The sequence below is a fragment of the Papilio xuthus genome, unplaced genomic scaffold (genome assembly GCF_000836235.2).
Source record: "Papilio xuthus unplaced genomic scaffold, Pxut_1.1 DF825946.1, whole genome shotgun sequence".
Classification (NCBI taxonomy): Eukaryota; Metazoa; Arthropoda; class Insecta; order Lepidoptera; family Papilionidae; genus Papilio; species Papilio xuthus.
Window position 1 is genome coordinate 10,167,928 of NW_013532703.1, and position 25,323 is coordinate 10,193,250.

Here is a 25,323-nt window from a genome sequence, read left to right on the forward strand (position 1 = left end):
AATCTCCATATCACGCGAAATTTTGGGACACATAATCGATAAGTCTACGTAAATCCGTCAGCCTACGTGAGAGTCCCGAAAAAACCTGGTCTCGGGATTAGACACGTAATATCGCAAAAGGTTCACGTTTGTCGCATTAATGTTTTTTTAAAGTGCCGACATTTTTGTTAGCTTACTCCTTCGTTGATGTATTTTATATAACTTTTGGTAATTTTGAAACGTATTTTATTTACGATGCATAAATCAGTGCTAGTCTACGAAATTTATGATCGTATTCCAATTAAAAATCATTTGCGCACCAAAGAAGAGAAACAGATGTTGCTCGAGGGATCGGTTCAACCGGGGAAGTTCTCAACTTCACAAAGGACCGATGCCACATCAAGGGGTTTATGACACACTGTACACACACTGTCCTATACTAATAGTTTTCACGGTTAAATAAAAAAAAAGTAAGCCATCAAACAAATAACGTCCGATTTAATTGCGTCCCGGAGGCCTAATTTAGTCCTCTTTCCCTTCCCACCCTTTTTCTTATAAGGAAAGGATGGGAAGTGGAAGTGAACTTTCCGGATGAGAGGATGCATGGAAAGGGAAAATATTTTCTTGTGTGCATCCTCTCCTCCGTCGATTGAAGGTGGGCGACGCATATGCAATTGCGTATGTCTATGGGCAGCGGTCGCATAGCTGTTTCAGCGATTTCAGGTGGCCGCTCGCACGTTTGCCACCTTATGATATAAAAAAATCATTACTTTGGACCGTTTAAGGAAATTATTTTATTAAACTAGACAAGTCTATAAAAAGAAATAATTATATATACGATTTTACTGTTACTGGCACATAAAAAAGATATTTCTCAACGAGCGATCCTTCAAGTAACTTCTAAATTTCGTTTTTACGAGGCGTGTGGCAAACGAGGCATGAGTCTTAATTTCGGTTCGCGCCGCAAGTAGCTTCAGCTCCGAACACCGACAGCCATATAATTAACAGCCCCCCGTCAAATTCACACCAATCACCCCGACAACGTTACGCCCGATTTGCAAGAAATTTGCAAGAAATTTTATACAACGATTTTATATTGCGCATATTTCTAGTCTTTGGTTAAAATATCAATTTAAACCCGTGAACTATGTATCAGTGTTTTTCTATTTACATAACTTCAAAAATACATGTGAACACATTTTAATGTAAGTTACCCATTGAATACACATCCTTATAGTGAAATTATGTCTTTTATATACATATATCTGTGTCATATTTTGCGAACAAATCGAATCTGCTATCAATATGATGTTTATATTAATAGAAGTAGTAATTAATTACTTACGATAATAGTATCTTAACAAACGATACATTAATGTGGGTTAAAGGCCACTATGTCGGCCAATATTCAACGTTCCACAGTATGTAAATGAGTTCATGAATTTACATTCAATATGATCCAGTACACGAATCTAATGTGTAATTAAAATTATGTTTACCGTAAAATTTTACTTTAAAAATAATTTATCTAAGTAACTTAGTCTAAGTCTAAGTATCTAAGCTTAGGAGGTGTCTCTAGAACAGTTGCATGAATCTCGCTGAAATTTTACTTATATTATAAATGCGAATGTTTGGATGGATAGATGGATTGAAGCATGTTTAAATTAATAGCAAAAATGGATGCATAGATCTGCCTGAACGTAGTTTGGAAGAACATATCGACTCCTAGTTAAGTTTTTTTTTAATTCCATGCGGACGGAGTCGCTGGCGACCGTCAGTAAAAATACAAGAAATTCAACTTTAGTGCCATTTGTATACTAAAATGTTTACCTCTTCTCATAATATTGTTCATGTATTTGACAACTTAAAAATACATCTAATTTTTTATCAAAAATACAGAAATTAGACTTAAAATTCAGTGTAATTTTAACGGACCCTTCAGAAAAAAAATCTAGCCTCTACATCTAGGGATCTTCATTACATCTATTGAGGTTACGATAACTTTAGGCAGACAGTTAGGAATGAACTGAATTGAAAGAAATATTTAAGAATTCATCTTTGAGAAAAAAAAAAATAAAGATCAGATTCTAATATAATATACGTAGACCTAAATGTTTGCTTCTTATTGTTATAAAAGTCGCGTAGTGGTGAAATGAAGGCAAGTTAAAATCGGGAACGTATTAAGAACGAATCCTTCTAAGGCTAGCATATTTACCCGAAGCACTCCCAAGGTATAAGCTTTTGCCTGCGAGTTCGTCTGCGCAGAATTAAAAAAAAAGGTGAGGTGCATTTCAATTGTTACTTGAGACTATGTTCTATATCGATGCCAAATTTCAATAAGGTATGCAGAACCGTTGCGGAGTCATCGATTAATAATTTAATATAAAAATAAGAAGTCCAAACGAAAACGGTAATTAACATAATTAATTACAAACACTAAAAAAATTTTTGATATTTTATATTTGACAAATAATATTTTTGTTTAACAAAAGCCAAGAGACGCGTATAAAGTTAAAAAGTTCCTGTATTTTGCAATTTTAATTATCAAGATTGTAGGCCAGTTATCACCCAGATGGAAACCCGTCGAGGGTCCGGATTGAAAGCGTTGAGTTTTTATGGTTCAAAGAGACATTGCGTTGTCGACCAAGTAGAGTAGAGCAACTACTAGCGCGCTTTACATAGCAGCCGAGAGAGTGCACTTAACGTTACAGATTTACTCAACAAAACGTCTTGTAGCAACCTATTAGTCATTACTAAGATAAAACAAACCGCTTGTAATATTAAATATAAGTTTTTTAAATCGTTAAATCCCATAGTTAATTCGCTGTTGCTTGATAAAGTCAATTTTATTCTAAAATATCAAAGCTAGAATTATGAAACAGTTTTATAGCAAATTTCATTCTTTCCTTTATGTCTTTTCTTTATCTTTTTCTTAGGTAAAAGGTTTACTGATATAAGCTTTATTAGAAAGGGTGTCTTAAAAGTGTACCACTTAGCTTTGACGTTGAGTATACTTATTTTTATTATAAATGAAGCTCAACAACAAAACACAAATATATAATATTACCATATTTGACTTTATATAAAAACAATTTAGTTAAATGATTAATAGAAATGAAACAATAGAGGAGAGACAAAATACCTTTTAAAACAAGTTATAATGTACTTAAGTACATATAAATAATGTAATATGTTATTTCCTGGTATGGCCTTATGTTACTCGGTATATAGACATCAAAGAGATGCCAAGAATTTCGAGGAATAACTCGTAATTTGCGACGATATTAGACGTTGTTTCACCGGAGTTAATACTAAATTCTCATTAACAAGGGTGAATTCGACCATTAACATCAGCTATAGGCTTTGTCAACGAATAAATCAATACAAAGTGTTCACCGCTTTAAAAATTCGTGGCAATTTATTGTTGGGTTTGTATACTAAGGGATTATCGGAATTACAGGCAATGAAGTGTATTTTAAACAATTAATCTATAGAGTCGCAATTTTTTAGTTTTTTAGGTTAACTTTTAAACTATATTGTTTTATTAAAACAAACTACGAAAAGGAATAATGGTATGATGATGTTTGCGTTACATATTTAGTTATTATATTAATAAATGTAGGATAAAAAAAACTTAGTATTATAACTTAATTCAGAAATACATACCAATTTAAAAATAAATTACGCTCTTTGTGCCGTTGCCAACCTCTTTTATCATTAATTCTAACTTACATACAAATAGCAGTCGAAACAATGTTTTCGTTTTTTTTAAATAGCTTATTAATATTTTTTTTAGATCGTAATTATAAATTCAAACAAGACGAGACAAAGGAAATTATATTCCATTACCCAAGCAGATAGATATTTAAATAACTGGTTATATACAAATCACATTAGCACATAATGAACCACAACAAACCTTCAACGAAAAAAAAAATAACCAATCAGATGAATTGGTAAATAAAGAGTCGCGTAATACGAATATACGTCGATATTTAACAACGCGTTGCGCGACTGATCGCGCCGAGAGACGGGCCGCGAATGTGGGGGCGGCTATCCACCAGCATCCAGCTTTCCCTCCATCCTCCCTCGCCCCTCTTCCTCCGAACCCTCCCCCGCGTCTGATAACCTACTACTTCGGAAGTCACCAAACCCCGCCATGAATGTCACCCAACCAGCAGTAGCAGACTTATGAAAGAAAATGAGATTTTCATTGAAACGGTTACGCCATAACTTCCTTTGTGTGTAAATCAATGGATCATTGTTTACATATTACATTCTAATATAACTTAAGTATCACTGAATAATTTCCAGAACTATAGTGGGAAAATACTCTGATAAACTTAGCTTTTTGACTGAACTGTAATGGAAAGAAATATCAATATATTTCTCCTCGCCACGCTACCCTTTTTACTCAGCTTATTGAGGATTGCAAACGAAATTTTCATCGCGGACAAAATTTTTAGTAGAATATAAGTTTGAGAATTTTCCAAGGCCTTTTATATCTTTAACTAGCTGTCGCCCGCGACTCCGCCCACGTGGGGTGAAAAAAACTTAATTAGTTCTAATTTTTCTAACCTTTTAAACCTTCCCTAGACCTGCACGAACATTTCAAGAGCAAGATAAGATAAATTCGTTCAGCCGTTCTCGAGTTTTAGCGAGACTAATGAACAGCAATTGATTTTTGTATATACAGAATAACTGATCTTTTTCGCGGTTACATTAAATGTTTTTTTTTTATTATAATGAAAGCTCTAATTCGTAAAGAATGTAATATCGTACGCAATTGCGTCATTTGAAAAGAAAAAGTAAATTATACAGTGACTCGTTCGCAAAGATAAATTGCATCAGAAAATAATGAGTGTGCAAATTGCAGTGTACCACGGTACATTATCGGCGCACGCGCAACTTTCCCAAAGCTTTGCAAAGCTGCAATTTTCTTATGCTGCTCAGACGACTATTGCATCAGAATTGGCGTTCATTGAACTTTATTAATTTTTTTTAAATCGGTTTTTGCTATGTAATTAAATGAATAAAATGATGAGATTCGAAAAACCAATAAAAAAAGAATAAATTTAAGGTTTTTAAAATAATCTAAGCACACTAGAAATTGTCAAATTATTATACCCTTAAAATTGAAGTTTTACGAAGCACAATTTAGTTATATTTTTTTGAATTTTTCGCTACAAGTTTTTAAACAATTTCTACTTTGGGAAATTTGCAATCCAAGTAGAAATCCTCCGAGATTTTCATCTGTAGACAGGGGCAATGCACTTCTACGTAAAGCAGTAACAGGATACTCTATGCACATAGTTGCAAATAATATAATAGACGCCGCGACGGAGAAGGAAATTATGTAGAATGTCTCCTCGATGGAAAACTATTTTACGACTTAACTTTGTTGGTGACATTTTGACTTTAACACTTAAATTTAAGAGCACTATATTTTCATAATGCTTTTACATTTATTTCAAATTCGGTGCAGACACTATTACCATTTTAATTTTAAATTATTTTCATAATATTTTATGCATCTTTGCTACATTAAAGGTTATCGAAAAAGTTTCTAGACAGCGTCAGTAGCCATGTTTCTAAAAATTGACTTCTAGTGGCAAGTTTCATAACCTCTATTTCCGATAAATAAATATGCAACCCGGTTACACGAGTGATATATCCGTATATGGATCCAAACCATCGGCTTCTTGATCTTATTAATATTTAATTGTTTTTATTCATAAGTCTATTTTTTCTTATAATATTACGTAATACATATCAAAAACCATCAGACTAGTGAGGAGACGATTTATTTAGCAAACATTTTTTAAAAGTATTTCAGCTCACTGAACATCCCCACTCAGAGGCTCGGAGTCTACCCTAAGTTAGGGATGACTAGGCCATAGTCAACTACGCTGGCCCAGTGCGGGTTGGTAGACTTCACACATATCTTTGAATTTCTTTACAGATATGTACAGGTTGCATCACGATGTTTTCCTTCCCCGTAAGAACGTCGGATAAATGTACATATATAAATCGAAAAACACATTACTACATAGCGGGATTCGTACCCAGGACCTGCAGATACTAGTCAAGTGCTTAAACCCCTGATATACCGAGCTCCAAAGCAAACATAAATCATGCATAAATGTTAATTCACAAGATGAACCTCTTGGTTATCTTGACACAAATTGCACGTTCGCCCGACAGGAAATGTTTGTATTTATAAAAGCGTTGGTAATAGACGGCATTAAACGAGATACATATAAGTGTAACGTCACTCAGAAGCAATGAGAATCTGACACTTGACTGACTCCCTCGTTAATTCGTTATAGAATACCAAGTCCTACACGCAAATATAATCCAGATGTCTGCAACATGACCGCCACTTAAAGGTCAATATTGCACAGCACTCAAAGTTTTCACTCGGTATGATATTGCTCCAAGTTTGCGTTTCGGATAAAAAAGCTTCAATACGAGGGGTAGCACGGATGTAAGTGCTCTAGAAATGTCATCAATTGATATGGGGAGTGAATATTGTATCGATCCACAAAATTAAATCATAAACACATTTAAAAACTTGTGTCATAATAAGTACATCATTGTATTCGTCATTCTACCATCTATATATTTACTTGACCTCATAGCATTACAGCTGAAATAGATCAAGTTAGCTCCCTTTTTTAAATGAATTGAGAAAATTTTGATTAGTGAAAGTATAATCAGTTCATCAAAAATGTATGTAATTAGACATAGTATCACAACATATTATTAAATCTAGTGCTTTCTAGATGGCACTTCAACATGCCACTTCCAGCAAAACACTTGAAAGTTTATCCATAAAACTGTCAGCGATGCGACTCGGTCCAGCAGGTTTGCTTAGTGCTCGTCGAAGATTGAGGACCATTAATATGTCGACAATGATGTCACCGTTCGGGATTAGCGGTCTCATATTGATTTTGCACTGCAATTTTTCGATAAAAGCTATTGTCCGAAGGCGTATAAGTGAAAAGGGTGACAGTGATAAATTGTCAAGACGAAACATTGGAACTGTTTGTAGGCAAATCCTAGTGTCGATTCATATTTTATTATATTTTTTTAACTTTATTGGTTTGTAAAGAAATAATTAAAATAAATTACTATAATACGTACTACTTTGTTTCAGCTTAATTGTTTTTTGTTATCTTTAAATTCTTGTATTCTTGTGTACTGCAATAAAGTCGACATTATTCTGATAAAAGTTCTTGACAGACATATTAAATTTAATTATCATACAATTATACACATTGTTTAAATTACTATAAACATATATGAGACTAACAGTTGCCAATGACTTCGTACGCGCGTAATAAAAACAATATAAACTTTTCAAATCGGTTCATTAGTTTTGGAGCTTATTCAACGCAAACAAACAATCAAACCTTTCTTATTTGTAATATAAGCAAAGATAAGATTCTTATTTATAATGCTAATATTTCACTCAAATACGTACATAATGGTATCATAACATAAACTTTATCGTTATTTATCGAACAGATCGTACGACGAAGACATCGAATGATTTCAAATATAGTTTATTACTGAACAATCTAAATAGATCGTTTATTAGGTTTTATTTAAATTGATTAAAACCTATAATACTAAAATGTCAAACTGCGTCAAAATAAGAATCGAATGACATTGTTCATAATTGGCTAACAATTTTACTGGTTACTAGTATACCAGAATAAGCCCTCGAGTACAAAAATAATATAACCAAAACTTTGTTTAGACTATTTAAACAATAAAAATATATTTATATCTAATGCATAACAGTTTAATGCACTATCGGCGACAATAACAACCGATAGTGTGCCCTCCGGATACATACGACCCAGTTATGAAAGAGTAATACATGTTCTATGAACTTACATAATATGAACCAAAACAGTAAGTGCTTGTTACTCGACTTAAAGAGGGTTTCTACAGCCAATTTTACAAGTTTAAATAAGAAAAAAGATCTTTGTTTTTTTATATAATCATGAATAAGATTTGGTACTTTATAACTTATTGTCTTACTTAACAAGTAAAAAGAAATTCTTAAAGTCCGTATTGTAAATATTCCGTCGCTAATGGAAAGCGACGTTTCTCTAACGAAGACAGAATGTCTGCACAATTGAACGAAAGAACGAAAGGAAAGAAATAACTCCTGACGAATGCTAACTTTCAAAAGCCAATAATAATTTTTTTTCACAACACGCTCTCCAATGGAAATGAGTTCTAGAAACTTGCGCACGGCACGACGAACAAAATATTGTTTGTTTTCCAACTTGCTATGGCCTCAGAAGATGACAATCGTGATGAAAAACAAAATATTGGAAAAGTTTATGGTGACGAACTCCTTAATCTGTTTACTGTAAAAAACACAATACACAAATATGTTTTTTATAAACATTTGCATGACGCTTTCGTGACAAAATCTGGTGTACTAACGACTTACAAAACCTAACCCCTAAAAAATAGTAGGTCTATTTTGTCGTATTTGAGATTTAAATATTAAAGCTATACCATTAAAATATAATAAAGAAAAAGGTGATGGACGCCAGCAACAACATCTGTTGCACGAATTGACGGGCTCGACCTAGCAATACCACGACCACAAAGAAGACAAGCGTGAAATGAAAGTAATGCCGCGTTTCGTCTAATCAGTGTCCGTGCCAGAGGCCTAATTTTAGTCCTCTTTTCTTCCCCGACCTTTTCCTATAAAGAAATAATGGGAAGGTAAAGTGGTTTGTGGCGATAATTTTAACTTACTGTACGTCCTCTCCTCAGTCTATTAAAGCTCGTTTGCTTCGATCCAAAAGTAAATAAATAGTGAAACGATTAAATGGGGCAATTAAAATGGACAATGGAATTAGAATAACCGAACCAGGTCAAGTTCTCCGTGTCAGAAACTGACAATGGCTTGAAGATAAGCGCATCTGTGTCTCTATATGTATGTATCTACGCTACGTTTGTGTGTACTTGTGAACTAGTTAAATATTTAAATGTTAAAATCATTTGATAATCATGTCTAAAATAAATACGGACTGCAAATAATTTTAGTATACCCTAGTGATTAAAAAATGTGAATTCAAAAATTCATAGAATTGAAATTATCAAGGTCGACGGCGAACGCACCTAAACTCAGACTTTTGTAGAGACGTGATTGAATTCAATGAATAATTTAATTGACAAGTAATCTTTAATTAACGAAGAACTAGTAATAGAAATTATAATTGACTTTTCTTGTAAAAGAAGAATTAAATAATTTATGAATGTGAAAGGATATATCGGTAAAGGTAGGCCTACAAGACATTGTTAGGAGACATGATTAAGAAAATAGTTACGTATGATTTGGAAGACGAAAACTTGTACTCATATAGTGGGAGAAGAACAGGGAGATCATAATGAATTGCTGTCTCTTTCTCAATAATATTTTTATTAACAAAGTTGCGTGTTGCTGTCGTTACTTATTTATTGCGGTAACAGGAGCGTATGTCGTGATCATAAATATTGCAATAAATGACCGAATTTCTCCTGTTTGATATCATAGGTCACTGCCTCGCCGACCACTGACTTTACTATCAATGTGATATAATTGACACAAAATATTTTCCCTCACATTATGTAAAAGCATATTTTAAACTTAACCTTTGTACGTTTCCAAAAGGACGATACAATCAGTCTGTATGTTTTTTTTAAATACTAGCTTTTGCTCGCGACTCCGTCTACGCGAAATTAAAAGTTAATTAGTAGCCTAAGTGTTCTTGCAGACTAGGTTCTCCCATACGTGCCAATGTTCTGGAGATACTTTCAAAACACATCCATTCATCCATCCATTTATCTAAACATTCGTATATTAGTATGAAGTAAGTTTTGAACATTTTCTTAACAAAAACTTAAACAAATGTTATGTTAAGCAATATTTTCAATCATAATTTGTTGATAAAGTTTTGTAAACTAAGTAGTAAAAAGTTCTATGCATTACTAATTTTAATACTGCGTCAATACTCGTACTGAAATTGTCTTTATACCGGACTTTACGATGTTATTAAGACAAAAATTATTGGCCATAGAATAGAAAAATAAAATAACATTAAATACATTTTCTTACACTCGTAGTTTTTCTTTATTTAATCCTTTTGAAAATTGAAATAACGCGAGTAAAAACTTCTCCTCTAATAGTATATTATTTTTAATTTCGTTTTCATTCTTCTATGGTTTTAAAATTATATAATAAATACCAAGAAATAAAACGTTACGTAATACATAAGACATTTATGGAAAAATTGATAAATTTGATTACAAAGAATTCAAGCCACTGCTGACAATTAAATTTATACGTTCCAGTAGTAAGCAGAAAAATTGCAAAAGGTAATTAAACAAGACGTCCTTTTTCATTAGCTATCCTCGGATGCCTTTTGTTGTCTCTAATGACTTTATATTTGTCTCCATGATTTTATCGCTTTTACAATAGCTTTATGAAGTCTTTGTAATCAGCTTTTACCGTTTTCACTTAATCTTATAGTAGGCTATTTCGAATCATAATTCACGCAGATAAAATACAGAACTCCGAAAACGAGTAGAATCGGTTTTTAGTTTCTCACTTTTTAAAAGAGAAGTAAATGCAATTTTAAAAACATATACGAGAGGCTTTTTATTACTATTTTTATTAGAGTTATCGTCATCTTACTAATATTATAAAGACGTAAGTTTACATGTATGGATGGATGTTTGTAAGAAGTTATCTCCAGAACGATCTCAACAGATATCGCTGATATTTGGCATAGATGTAAAACAGTCTGCAAGAATACATGGGCTACTAATTAAGTTTTGTTTTTTTAATTACACGCGGACGAAGTCGCGGCCGACAGCTAATTTATAATAAAAAATTTAATTACTAGAATTGTATAAAATGTTTACGAATAAAGTATTTCCTGTGACTTAAACATTGTTAGTGTTTACGACGTCTCGTTTAACGTTAAATTTATTCTTTTTTATATGCTGACGAAAATATTGTTAGGAAAAAAACTTCTCTCGCGAAATTTGTTTTTCGCGTTTAAAGTTGAGTTCTCGTTAGCTCATATAAACAGCTTCTGTACGTGTCTGAAACGATTACTTTATATTTTATTTTGAACATGTTGACGTGATATTCTAAAGTTCTTGAAATGTAAAAATGATTATAAAGTAACATTGTATCCTGTTAATAAATAAAAATATAATGTTTTTCAAACAGTTTCTAATCTTTACTTTTTTTATATAAGAAAAGGGGCAAACGAGCGGCAAGAACACCGAGGTGATCAACGACATCTACAACACCAGAGGAACCGCAGATGCGTTGCCGACCTTTAAGGAAATGGAATTTTACTAAAATGTTAAATCTGTTTGCTACTTCAATTCTAAACAAATGTAAGAATGATTTCCAAAACTATTTCCCTGTGGAAACTATCCTTTTAATCTCCATCCAATCCATGGTAAAACAAAGATAGCAAGATGTTTTCGTATAGACATTTTAGCAAGGGAAAGTCATGGTTATAAAATAAATATTAAAGTTAAAATAATATCAATATCATAATCATAAATAACTTATAAACAATTTAAATGAAGAAAATATAATTTTAGATTTAATTAAAAGAAACAGTCGCTTGAATGAAATATAATGATGACAATAAAATTTATGCGTCTGTTTACTTCGCAATAAATTCCTTTGTCATAATATTATCAAGTGCATTAAATAAAAATAAGCCGAAGTCCAGGAAATAACAGTCTTGGCAATTTGAAAGTCTTACTCTTGCTTCTTATCTTCTTACTTTTACTATATAATAATATAACAATAATAAATTGATTATTAACAATCTTAGTTCTAGGAAACTAAATAATTAAAATATAATCTTACTAAATAACTAACCACTACAAAACAAATCAATACTTTATTTAATACGATATTAAATAAACTATAATATATACTAAAACTAAACCAAACTAAAAATAAAACTAAATAATATAAAAAATGGACCCAAATCGCTGCACTCGCATGCTAGGGTTTCCAAGAGGCTGGCGGCATTTCCCCTTTTACTATATTGTAAATGCTAATGTTTAGATGGATGGATGGATGTTTGTTAGAAGGTAACGCAGAACTGCCCAACGGATTTTAATGAAATTTGGCACAGATGTAGAACTACGTCTGGAAGAACAACTAGGTTCCGACACACACATAGGACCCACACACAACTATTAATAATAAAGCAAATTTTCCCAAGTAAATTAAATAAACCAAAAAATCGATGGATTACGTGGAATTCCTATTTCTAAATTTAAATATCTTGTAGCTTATTACATTTTCGATTCGTTTATTTTACTTTACATTTAATTTCGAAATTACAACTCAAGGGCTGTCAAGTTGTCTAAATATTATAAAAGATTTAAATTATATTCCATATTTATGTAGTCCAGGAAGTGATTTTATTAAGAACTGAAGAGAATGAACACAAAGAGAAAAAATAAACTGATTAAACATTACACAACGTTCGTTTAATAACACTCGCTCGCTGGCAGCGGCGAGCAATCAAAAAATGTTTGGATTAAAAACGACTTCGTTTGCTTAATTTTTATTTAAACAATACAAGTTTTAATATCATGTAAATTTTTAATATCTACATCTTATTGAAATATTAATTTTTACACACTAGATGTCAAATTCATCGGTACAGAATTAAAAAAAAACTTAATCAGTACCCTTTGTCTTCTTCCACACAATTTTCTACATCTATACCAAATTTCAGCGAGATTGAGATTCTAACAAACATCCATCCATCCGTGTATACATACATGCAAACATTCATAATATTAGTAAGAAGTAAGATGAACGCGACCAATATCCTACATACTATTTGGAATCAAACGTCAATTAGCTAAAGCCAATGTAATTATCTTTGCCACATATTACTGCCCACAATATTAGCGCACCTTATTTATACCATCATCCATCTTATTTTTCCTTATTTTTGTGGACATAAAATATAGGACAGGCTCTGGAATTACAGGAAATGTTACATTTTCTTTGTCTTCCCGTGATCACGAGCAAAACATCTTATATAGCTATCCACGACTCCGTCTTCGCGGGATTAAAAAATAGATGGTAGCCGAATCTCTGACCTATTGAATACGTATATATTTTTTTTATAAAAATCGGTCTAGCCGTTTCGGAGGAGTATGGTTACTAACAATTTGACATAAGAATTTTATATATAAGATTTATAAACCTCATAAATATAATTCTAATCTGTAATTGACTAAATTTTCTGTGATAGACCATAGATTGGAAATGTAATAATAATGAGTTCTGACATACGATACTCAGATAAATATAATAATAATTAATATAAATATAATAATATCCGTGGGGTCCAAGCGCTTTAAGACTTTTTAAGGACATATCCAAAAAAATATCGACATCACAGGGGACCGAATAGCTGGCAGCTACCTCGGACAAAGAATTAGTTTAGCTGTCCAAAAGGGCTACGCTGCCAGTATTTTCGGGATATTTTAGTAAATTATTCGTTTTTTAATATTTTATTTTATATCATAGATTTAAGACTATTCATAAGATTCTTTGTTAGTTTATTGTTAAAAATTGCATTAGTTATAATAAATATCCTATTGCAATATAATAATATATTTGCAATTGTAATTTTATGTAAATTCAGTTCAAAATCAATAAAATCATCAAATACAAAATGTTACATGACACATCATGCAATACGGATGAACAATATCATATCAATGGTGACAACGTCCAATACGTTGTATTGTACAATATTTTTATCTACTTTATTCGTTACGAAGTGATTGATAGCTTGTCCACAGTTGTCACATTGAACCTCAAAGGTAATAAACAAATAACATAAAAATAAAGGCGAATTTCTGCACCGAATGCACAAAACGCGAATTCATTATTACAAGTTGGCTGGTAGTAACTAAACTGCCAACGGGAAAAGCATTTAATTTATCTCCGGGTACCATCCTGAATAAATATGAAATGAACACAATGCTATTTAACAAGGTTAATCCGAACGGGGACTAAAAGTCAGGGACACAGAGAGATTTTCATTTAGTAACTTTCTAAATTAGTCCAAACCAAACATGGAATAGAGTAGTTTTCTCGCTACTGCCCAGTTATATCGGAACGTTTAGCCTTTATTGGCTCTAACTGTACATTAGAAGTAGGGCTCACGTGTTTCAAATTTAATACATGCTTTTATGTAAATAAATTGTTTAATACGAATAAAACGAGTTTCCATATTGTGAGTGTCAAACTGTCTATGTTTTGTTAGACCGCGAAATTAATCAATTTAATGGGTTAAACTAGTTTCATATTACTTATTCAATATCAGACTACTGCATATTTAAACGTATCTGATAAATGCATTTAAGTATAAAAGAGATCATCATCATCATCAGCTCACTATACGTCCCCACCGAGGGGCTCGGAGCCTACCCTAAGTTAAGGGTGATTAGGCCATAGTCAACCACGCTGGCCCAGTGCGGGTTGGTTGACTTCACACATTTCTTCACAGATATGTACAGGTTGCATCACGATGTTTTTCTTCACCGTAAGAACGTCGGATAAATGTACATATGTAAAACGGAAATCGAAAAACACATTGGTACATGGCGGGATTCGAACCCAGGACCTGCAGATTGCAAGTCAAGTGCTTGACCCCGAGCCACCGACGCTCTAAAAGAGATACTTCCAGATAAAAAAAATATTTCTAAAAATATATTTATCATTTCGCTAACGCACAGATGTCAGCAGGACTTTATTTACTTTGTGTAATGTAGGGGTTTTATTTGCTTATTTGCGTACCTCATAATTTATTTCTGAGCATGAATTAAGCTTGTGTTGATATAAGAAAGTTGAAAAAACAACATATTAAAGTGGTATTTTGGATGAGGAAATTTAATCATATTTTTTCAGATGTCAGAACGGATTCCAAAATGGATGTTTCGATTCGTATATAATTATGAAATCGTCGACTTCAGTAATGGTATTATTGCTTCATTTATCAGAATCTTACAGTTGACTGAAGTAGGTTACTAACTTAATCTAACTTTTACAATAAGGTTTTTTTTTTCACAAACACTTTCTAATTTTGTTTATCTTCTCGCAACCTTCCGCAGTGAAAATTGGGGTGTAAGCTTCATTTATATGTGAAAACGTAATAGGAAACTTTATGACATGAAAAATGTTAAATAAAATTTTATTGGAGTACTACTTTTGTAGTAGACAATTTTGCATATAACTTGAGTGTTTTTAGATCAACGAGTATTAAGATAGTGTTTGAAAAAGGTAAAAATAAAGACAAGCATTTTTGCTTATATCCACTATTGGCGGTCGCTAGTAATTTTATCTGCGCATAATTAAAAAGTAGCCTATAATATGCCCGCGTTCATCATCTACCTTTCCGTCCAAGTCCTGTCAAAACCGGTCCAGCCGTTTTGGAGATTACTGTAATAAACGTGGCCTTGCGGACAGACATACAGACAGACAGACAAAAATGTAAAATTGTTTTTTGTTATCAGCAACGCGAATGTATATCATGTACACGAAATATATATTTTTTTATAAATAGTACATACAGACACTCCAACTTTATAACTATGGATAGAGTTGGTTTTTCTTGCCAATGACAATATTAAATGTAAAAAACCATTATGATGTAGCTATAGTGAGAAGAATGTAGAGAAAAAGTATATTAGATTAAACGGAAACATTGACACGTTCAGATGGCCGTAGAATTAGCTTCCAAACAAGTCCAATTTGCTAGCGATGCGGATAATCTCAGTAGAATTGCTCGACATTCATTAGCATTTGTGTAATTTTATCAGATCTCATGTCCGTAGCGGAGCGGCCGTGCTGCGAGCTCTATTTGTTCTTAATTCGCTTTGTGTAACAACCTGACGCAAAGAAATGTTGTTTGTCTACGATACAATTTATTTGAATTACATTCCAGCTACAATATTATTATCTTTAGTTTTAAATAAACCTGTGTTAAAAAGACCACAAGTTTAATTATTTTTTAAATTACAAAATGGCAAAGGACAATGCGACCGCCTGAATTCGCCAAAATGGCGAACCGACCGCTGCCCATGGCTATCTGATATAGCAGACGCTATGCTTACCTCTTATCAACAAAGGAAGGAACGCAAAGAGTATATAAATATACTTAATGAACTTGAATGAACGAAGAAAATAATTAAAACGTGACATGTTTCTTTTTCTACAATCGAAATTTGATTGCAATACAATTCCAATTAGACTGAACGCATTTGACTTTACGTAAAAGTTACATTGAAGTCTTTATACTGTGTCCTAACTGTCTGCTCGAGCCCGGGGCAGCATTGAATACTTCATTCTATAGCAATTTGCAGTCAAAAGGGCTCTCGTGGGCCCTGTATAGAAGTGCGACGTTGGAAAGTGGATTGCACACCCACGTAATCGTATTGCTAAATTATGTAAGAACGTTTGATTGCTTTTGAAATGTGTTACATTTTATGAAAACATATTATTACTACAGATTCCAATGTAGACTGAACATAAAATTAAAAAAATACAATTATGGTTGATTTTCAACCAATGGGCAACGATTATCTAATGTTAAATCTATGAAGACTACCAAGTCATTGTGTGTGTTATTTTATCGCAACTCTGATAAAATATATAACGTAATGACTAATGTGCGTTGGAACAAACATTTTTATTTTAACGTTTTGTAACAGTAAGCAAGGAATGATGGTACCATTGCTGCGAAAGCATCCACAGGTTCTGCGATAAACCACGGACGGGGGTCAAATTTATGGCCCAAGTCAGATAGCCGTCGGCGAGGCGCGTGGACCATTCGAGAAACTTATTGTGGGCACTTAACCGCAAATAAATTGGGCGCGGAACGTGAATGCCTCTGTTAGTGGCCATTCCTTCCGGTGCGCAACGTTTTTGGAGCAGCGATTTACCTTTTACAATGGAAAATTCGCAGCATAATTCCTTATTGTGTAAATATTTAAAGCGCGGATTGCATAGTTATAAGTTCAATAGTTGGTCAAATATGAACACTTGTCGTTGCATATTTTATTTTCATGCTACGTAAATTAAGCGTACATTCTACCAATAATGTAAGTGTTTGTGATATGCAAACATATCACTGTTCTTATATGAATACAAATAAATGATATAAAAATAAACCTTTGTATTTGTCACAAGTGACAGTTGTCATATATAATATGAATTGGTTAGTGTTTAGAGATAGAGAATAAGGCTTACTGAGAGATTGTACTTTTTACAGATTACATTTTTATTCCACTTATCTGTTAAGAAATGAAAAAAGAAAAAACTTTACTGAAACAAATATCAAAGAGTGTCGGATTAAGGCAGGAATTGGAATTAGCTAAACAAGTCCAATTTGAAAGCGCGGCGGGCAATCGCAGCCGAGCTCCTCGACATTCATTAGCGTTCATGTAATTTTATCAGCAGATTCCTGGGGCGAAGCGCTTCAAGGAAGTGAGTCGTCGCCTCATTTGCCACCGACCCTGTTTATGTTACGAACTCGCACAACCGAAACGTTAACGGAACGGTAATTTGTTGGTCTTTTGCGCCCGTAAATTTGGAGAAGGTTGTTTTTTGATTATGATAATAATAAGAGCAACGTTGTTATTCTTGTAAAAGGTATTTGAAATCCAAGTCAGCTTAAATTTCATATTTTTAATAATTTAAGTAAAGTCAACCAAAATGTAGGTTATATATTATTTTCATTTACTTTATTTCTTTTTACGCGATGTAACTAAAACTATAGCTATTTTAAATAGAATTAGAAAGACTCTGTTTATTGAAAATCTTACTAATATTATAAATACGAATGTTTAGATAGATGGATGGATGTTTGAACGTATCTCCAGAACGGCTGAATGAATCACGAAGAAATTTAGCGTACATATAGAACATAATTTGGAAGAACAGACAGGCTCCTAATTATCTATTGTATAATTCCACGCGGACGAAGTCCTGGGTTACAACTAGTATATAATATTCTCATAGTAATATTATTCCCGAAAATAAGGACATTACGCAGTCAATTCTCTTAAGCATCAAAGCGAAGGAAGTGGGCAACTTTGTTAAGCGTTTAGGCAGGGAATTTTATTTACATATCATTACTTGTTTATGCTTCTTATCTCAAATATACTTCTTACTTTGTTCCTGTGGGTATCGTTTAAAGCTTCTTAAGAGCTTCTTCAGATATTTCACAAGTATTATACATAATTCATAAAACCTTTTTTCACCCTGAAAATGCGTAAGTTTTATAAAAATTCAGATCGTTATTTCGATTAACTGATTTGATGCACGTGTTACTTTTTATGTATAATACAAAACAGACACATATTTATTTCAAGTCAAATCCATAGTTTTTTTTTTAATTTTAAATTAACTCCATTGCACATGCATGCTTGCTGGCTTTTCCGAGAATTCCGAAAAAGACAGAATGCCACATGCGGTACGAATAGTTTCTGCCCTCAACAAGTGCAACAAACTTCGAATGTAGAAAATAAAAGGCAGGCTCCCGTCATCTGCTCGCCGGACCATTTGAGAAACTTATTGTGCGCACTTAAGCACAAATAAATCGTCCACATACAGTGAAATGCTGTGTAATTGCACATTCCTACCGATGTGTAACTTCCCGCAGTGACAATCTTAACATTGCAATTTTAACTTTATATTAAATTAATTTTATTTGAACGTAATAAGAGAACATGTTACAATTTTGAAAAACTCTATTATAGTTTTTATTAATACTAGGTGTCACCCGCGACTCTATCCGCGCGGAAAAAACAATAGCCTATGTGCTCTTCCAGACTATGTTCTAAATCTGTGTAAAATGTCTTTAATAACCATTGAGCCGTTACTGAGATATCTTGTAACAAACATCCATCCATATAAACTTTTGCATTAATAATATTAGTAATGTTTATTTATTTCAGTATTCAATTCACTAAAATATATTATTTTCTTAAAATGGTATTTATCATTATTTATCGATGTTATAAAGTCATATAATTTACATTACAATTAATGTTGCATTAAAAATAATAACCATAATAATGAAGCAGTTAATTAATAAATTAACAAAATTACCATATAAATTTTAATTGCCTTTAACACGATAAGAGTGGGCATTGACTTTCTGTCTGTCTATCAAGAGTTATAATTTAAATAAGCAAGTATTTTATCAACATTGTTTCATTCGAATAAAAAATTGTAGCCAAACACAATACGTTTGTTAGAAATAAAAGAAGGCAGTGCGGTAGTAAAGATAATTTTATTTGACTAGGTAAGCCCACTTACGTATTTCAGTGGTTCACGAACTGGGAACAAAAAGAGTGAACGGAATTTTCCCGCAAGCGCACTGAACTGCAAAAAACCTGGCTGAGTTACGAGTGCTAGATCCTAGTGGAAAGCAATTAACGTACCGTACGCGACCAGATAGTCTAGTGGAATTATCTTTTAAGAGCGCTAGTTTAGTTTCGTGTATAAATAACATACAATGGTTATATTTAGGGTACAGACTTTTCTATTTATGAATTCCATTAAAGTTGTGATAATTGAGTAAGCAAAATTGGCACAGCGTTGTGTTCGTGTAGCACGGGTCACACTATCTCGTCTCTCGAGTGTCGTTAGAAGTAATTGCAATGAATAAGTATACAAGCACTTTGTTAAGTAACATTGTGCTTCAGGCATGTTTTAGTAACTACACGAGAATAACACAATAAAACTGCTAATTTTATAATCATCATCATCAGCGCACTATCCGTCCCCACTGAGAGGCTCGTAGCCTACCCTATGTTTAGGATAACTAGGCAATAGTCAACCTCGCTGACCCAGTTTAACTGACTTTTTACATACAACATATCTTTGAATATCTTCGCAGATACATATGAGCATGTTGCATTACGATGTTTTCCTTCAATAATAATTTAATTTTATTATAATTTAAAGAAAAATACGGTTATTTGATCAAATTCAGAATCCACAAAACTATTATACATTAGGCCACTTTGGAATGAGTTACTTTGTTTCTTATTTTTGAAGAGCGAATCCCTGGTCGTGCGTGTTAACTCTAAAATATCGTTCACTTAAACAAGATGAAAGCTAAGCAGTGATTTTCTTTCTAACAGCGTGGAGTGTAAATTAGTAAAACTAGATATAAATTATTAATTTCAGTCACGTTAGCACACTGCAGGTGTATAATGGTGTCTTGTTAACGTGTCTGTGCATAAGTGTCGACGTAATGGCAGCCCTAACTTCCCAAGTTCGTTCATGAGCCGAACAGATATGTGTATACCCTCTTATATATTAAGTTAGTGATATGTTTGTCACTTGATTAACAACATGTTTACTGTGGAATTAAATATTTAAGCCTATATGCATGTTTTTTTTTTTCAAACAATTTTTTCAAACGATCTTTTTATACCGTGTTGACGTCCCTCAGTTGAAAATGATGATATTCTATCACAATTTACTTTACTCCTACTTCAAAATCTTACTAATATAAATGCGAATGTTTAGATGGATGGATATTTGTTTGAACGAATCTCTAGAACAGCTGAGCAGATTGCAATGAAATTTGGCGTACATATAGAATATAGTGTGGAAAAACACATTGGCTGTCATAGTCGCGGTCAACAGTATTAATGAAATTAAAAAGAAAAAATGTCCTCAAGATCGATATTAAAAGTTGGGTTGATTAAATCAGTCGTTTGTTTGTTGGCTCTAACGATCACCGGCTTCCGTGGTTATTTAAGTGTTTACTCTTTTTCCATATTATTATTGTAGGTTCATTTTTTAATTAACCGTATTAATTAAACTCATTACAAGCTGTCAGATGTTTTTTAAATTAAAAATTCTCATAATTGCAATTAGTAAATTTTAATTTTACTCCGATCGACACTTCATTTCAAAATAATGAGAGTGATGTTTATTTTGAAAACTATATTCGTGTTCAATGAATTTTTTTTATTATATCATAAGGTGGCAGACGAGCGAGCGACCACCTGAAATCGCTGAAATAGCGAAGTGACCGTTGCCCATAGACATACGCAATTGCATATGCGTTGCCTACCTTTAATCGATGGAAGAGAGGATGCACAGAAAGAAAATATTTTCCCTTCCCATGCATCCTCTCATCTGGATTATCCATTTTCACTTCCCATCCTTTCCTTACAAGAAAAAGGGTGGGAAGGGAAAGAGGACTAAATTATGCTTCCGGGACGCACACTCATCAGACGAAACGCGGAATTGCTTCCACTTGACGCCTGACTTCTGTGTGGTCGTGGTATTTCACCGGGCGAGCCGGGCCAATTCGTGCGAAGATGTTAAAGCGGGCTCTACCACTGTTAATATAAATATAACATGAATTTCTATTTCTAATTAATGAAACTTTTTCTACTAAAGAGTACAAAATATGTTACGTATCAAATTATAAGAAATATTTAGAAATGTATGTGTGTATAATATTTTGTCTTTTTTTCAGTGCTTTCTCAACTTGAATGTATGATAAATTCAAGCGACAAAAGCATTGTCCTTGCGAGCAATTGTTCTCTCGACCACGGGTGACGGCAAAAAATATACGGTCAATCTGAATAGGTGCCTCGTTGGCTCTATAGTTCATTGTTAATAAGCAAATTACTTGTTATGAGTTTCTTCAATTCAAAAATGCAAATTAAATACGTGCGTAAAAATTAAAACCTTAATAAGATCTATGAGAAAGTATTTCAAAAAAGCTTTTAATTTTGATAACTAGCTTAAAAAAGCTCTTATTTTCTGTTTCAATTTTGACGATGTTAAAGTTAACCATGAAATTAACATTTGTGTTTACGATTTAACAAGGGTTCCTTAATAAATATTCAATGCTTGAAAATGAATTATAACTCCGAAAGCAACAATTTCTAAAACTTAATTTGTAAATTGGTTATTGTATAATCATTTATATTTACATTTTTAGGGATCCGTACCTCGAAAGGAAAAATACGGAACCCTTTTAGAATCATTTTGTATAAATTATCTCCTTTGAACTTGGGTAAATTATAGAAGTTGGGTACGACAGGAGTAAATATAACATAGAGACCTGCTGTGAAATTCATGCCACGTTCGGAGCTCATGACTGATTGAGCCCTATACGTATGTTGACTATCATACGCGTAAATTTAATATTACAGAAATACTACCTGGAATAAGCTGAATTTATATCAAACGTACTTTATATGTAACGTAACGTTTGAATTCACATAGTATCTTATAAATTATTCCGTATAAGTTAAAATTATATTTCTTTGAATTCAATATTTTTTTATATAATATAACTAGGTGTCGCCAGCGACTCTGTCTGCGCGGAATTTTAAAAACTTAATGAATAGCTTGTGTTCTTCTTGACTATGTTCTACATACATGCCGAATTTCATAGATATCCGGTGAGCAGTTCTGGAGATACTTTCAAACAAACATCCATCCATGCATCTAAACATTCGTTTTTATATTATTAGTAAGAGAAAATTGCGTTCTTTGAAATTCGCAATACGTCTGAAGAAAATAAATTGAAGGTTTGTTTCGCAAATCGTGAAATTTTCGTAACCTTTATATTGTGAAAATTAACACGTGGAGTATGAGAGGTGAAATCAAATTTTCGTGTGAGCAGAAAATTAAAGAAATCTTACGCGAAGTCAATTTCACAGGAGCGGTAATCTCATTAGAGGCGTCTGAATTCATTAACATTTATAGGATTTCGCGGTGAAAAACTTTCACAAGGGTATTTTGAATTTCGATGTACTCATTATCAATATTCTAACTCGCTTTGTAGCTCAATTTTAGACTGTTTAATATTTTTACCTATTGAGTTTTTCTTTCAAGTTTTACCCCTTATGATTTTGCGACAATGATTTGGTTTTATTTGTGAAAAGGTTAGAAGTAATTTTCTATAGTCTTACTTACATTATAAATTTTCTATGGATGTTTGGATGTTTCTTAATAAATTCCTCTATAACGGCTAAACGGATCTCGTTGAAATTTGGCATAGATATAGAAATTAGTGTGGAAGAACATCAAGCTACTAATCAAGTTTTGTTTTTTGAACAGAATCGCGGGCAAAAGCATCACGTTGCTTTAGAAATCTGTATTAAGCACGCATAGCTATCGTAAGTATGCCTATTGCATGTGCATGAAAGAATCACTAAAACACATACCGAAAACTATTTTAACTATTAAATATATGAACTAGAATATGAACGGTCTGTGTGTTTTAGCTGGAAGTATAAACACACCGCTTTTATTCTTTTGTTTCCATTGTCATCGACAACACAAAAACCCCGGTCAGTGGAAGCTTTTATTACTATGAATAGTCTGACGTATTTATATTTTGTAAGATTCAAAGTTACAGAGAACGTACAAATGAATTGCACTACGCAAAATTAAAATCATTCAAGCTGAAATTTCTCATTTTAATATAAGAAAAAAAAACATCCAACCGAGACAAAAGTAATGTTACTTTTCTCAGATTATTCCAATATTATTAATATAATAAAACGTGAAAGTTTAGATAGGTAGAGGGATGGAATTTTTGTTATAAGCTATCTCCAAAACAGCTTAATGAATGTCGTAAATTATTTTCAATTTGTATCTTACGACCTAAATACGTTTAGTTGTTTTTTTATAAAGTTTTTAATAAAGCAAATATTAAATGTTGTTGACGAGCGAACGTCGAGTCCTTGATTAGAGCTGCTTTTGTCCTGAAGGAACATTCAATAGTCACTAACAAGCAATGACGTCAACAACCCACGAATGTTAATTTTCTTTATATTACGTACAGTTTGTGAATAATTACAAGAATTTATTAATTACAGCTATTCATTACTGTTGCTATATTTGTTGTCAATATTAAATTTCTCAGTAACACGAATTTATTTATGTAATGTAAATTAGAAGCCATAAATTATATTTCTTTTTAAAATTCCTTTATCTTTCTGACGAAAGATAGATGTGTAGTGAATACTTAAAGAGAGACTTCGTAAACATTACATATTACAAACTGGCAACGCCCTATCACGAATTTCCTTACGGAATCTAGATACGGCATTGATAATACGAGATCTTTAAGCGAACAAATTTCATATGTAAAATCGATTTATCGGAATATAAATGCTTGGATATAGGGAAAGCGTGTATTACATGCCCTTGGCACGAGGCACCGCATAACGAAGTAACGACTGAACGTCATTGTTGATTGCGCACATTGAAATGTTCATGGCCGTTAGGGCGTGCAGTTGCTGTTTACTAGATTTTCGATACTAGCTCGACATCGTAGGTACGTCAAAATGTTTTCCCTTATTACTGTTAGGAAGAAAATCCGACACTGTGTCGGTGTATCGACGCAACACTACCCTTATTAAACTTTCAACCCCCCAATCTGACTCTGGACTTGGTAATATCTAAAATTACGTAATTATGTAATTTACATCTATAATTGTGTATCAAATAGTTCAAAATAATTTATTGAATACATATTCAAATAATATGGAACTATGCAATTTCGATTTATTTTCAAAAAATCCAATAAAAATAAATGTTTATTGGATTTGGGGTCGATTTTTTTATATTATTTAGTTTTATTTTTAGTTTGGTTTAGTTTTAGTATATAGTTTATTTAGTATAGTATAAATTAATTCATTTATATTGTAGTGGTTAGTTTTTTAGTAAGATTAAATTTTAATTTATAATTAGGTTAATGAAATTCTTATATTTTGTACTGAATAATTGATTTATTCAATGTTGTTTTAAATAACATATTATCAGTATTTGGTGCCGACAGAACGTTCACAGGTTCCTTGATAAAGCTCCCAGTGAGGAAATAAATAGTTCACAGCATCGGACGCGGCGAGCTGGCCTGAGAAACTTATCGTTCGCATTTAGCCGCAAATAAATTGGCTGCACCATATGTACTGCGCCACTGGCGTCGAGTGCAACCTTTTCTAACTCCCAATTATATTATACAAAATATATTTTAAGGAAAAAATATGACAACTTAAAATTAAACTAGTAGTTAATGTGCCAATCGACCGGACTGACTATAACCTACAATATTCAAGGGAGGAAAAAATCTGAAGGAAAACTCATTGAACAAAATTAGTTCAAATATTCAGGCTAACATTTACAGGAGAATTTAACCTAGACATTTTTAAATTAATTTAGTTACTTAAGAAAAACTTTGTTTAAAATTTCATTTTAAATGACACAAA

At 32.5% G+C, this 25,323-nt stretch overlaps 1 protein-coding gene across 8 annotated transcripts in view; it reads right to left on the bottom strand.

Moving 5' to 3' along the window:
• The window catches only part of LpR1 (Lipophorin receptor 1), a 142,685-nt gene that overhangs the window by 28,239 nt on the left and 89,123 nt on the right, over positions 1 to 25,323 (bottom strand). For 2 of the 8 annotated variants that reach the window (XM_013320767.1, XM_013320768.1), the window contains exon 1: positions 3,899 to 4,021. The exons of the other annotated variants lie outside the window; for them this stretch is intronic. The gene's annotated coding sequence lies outside the window, so the exon portion shown is untranslated. Of the gene's footprint in view, positions 1 to 3,898; positions 4,022 to 25,323 lie in introns of those variants that run through there. 8 annotated transcript variants of the gene reach the window in all.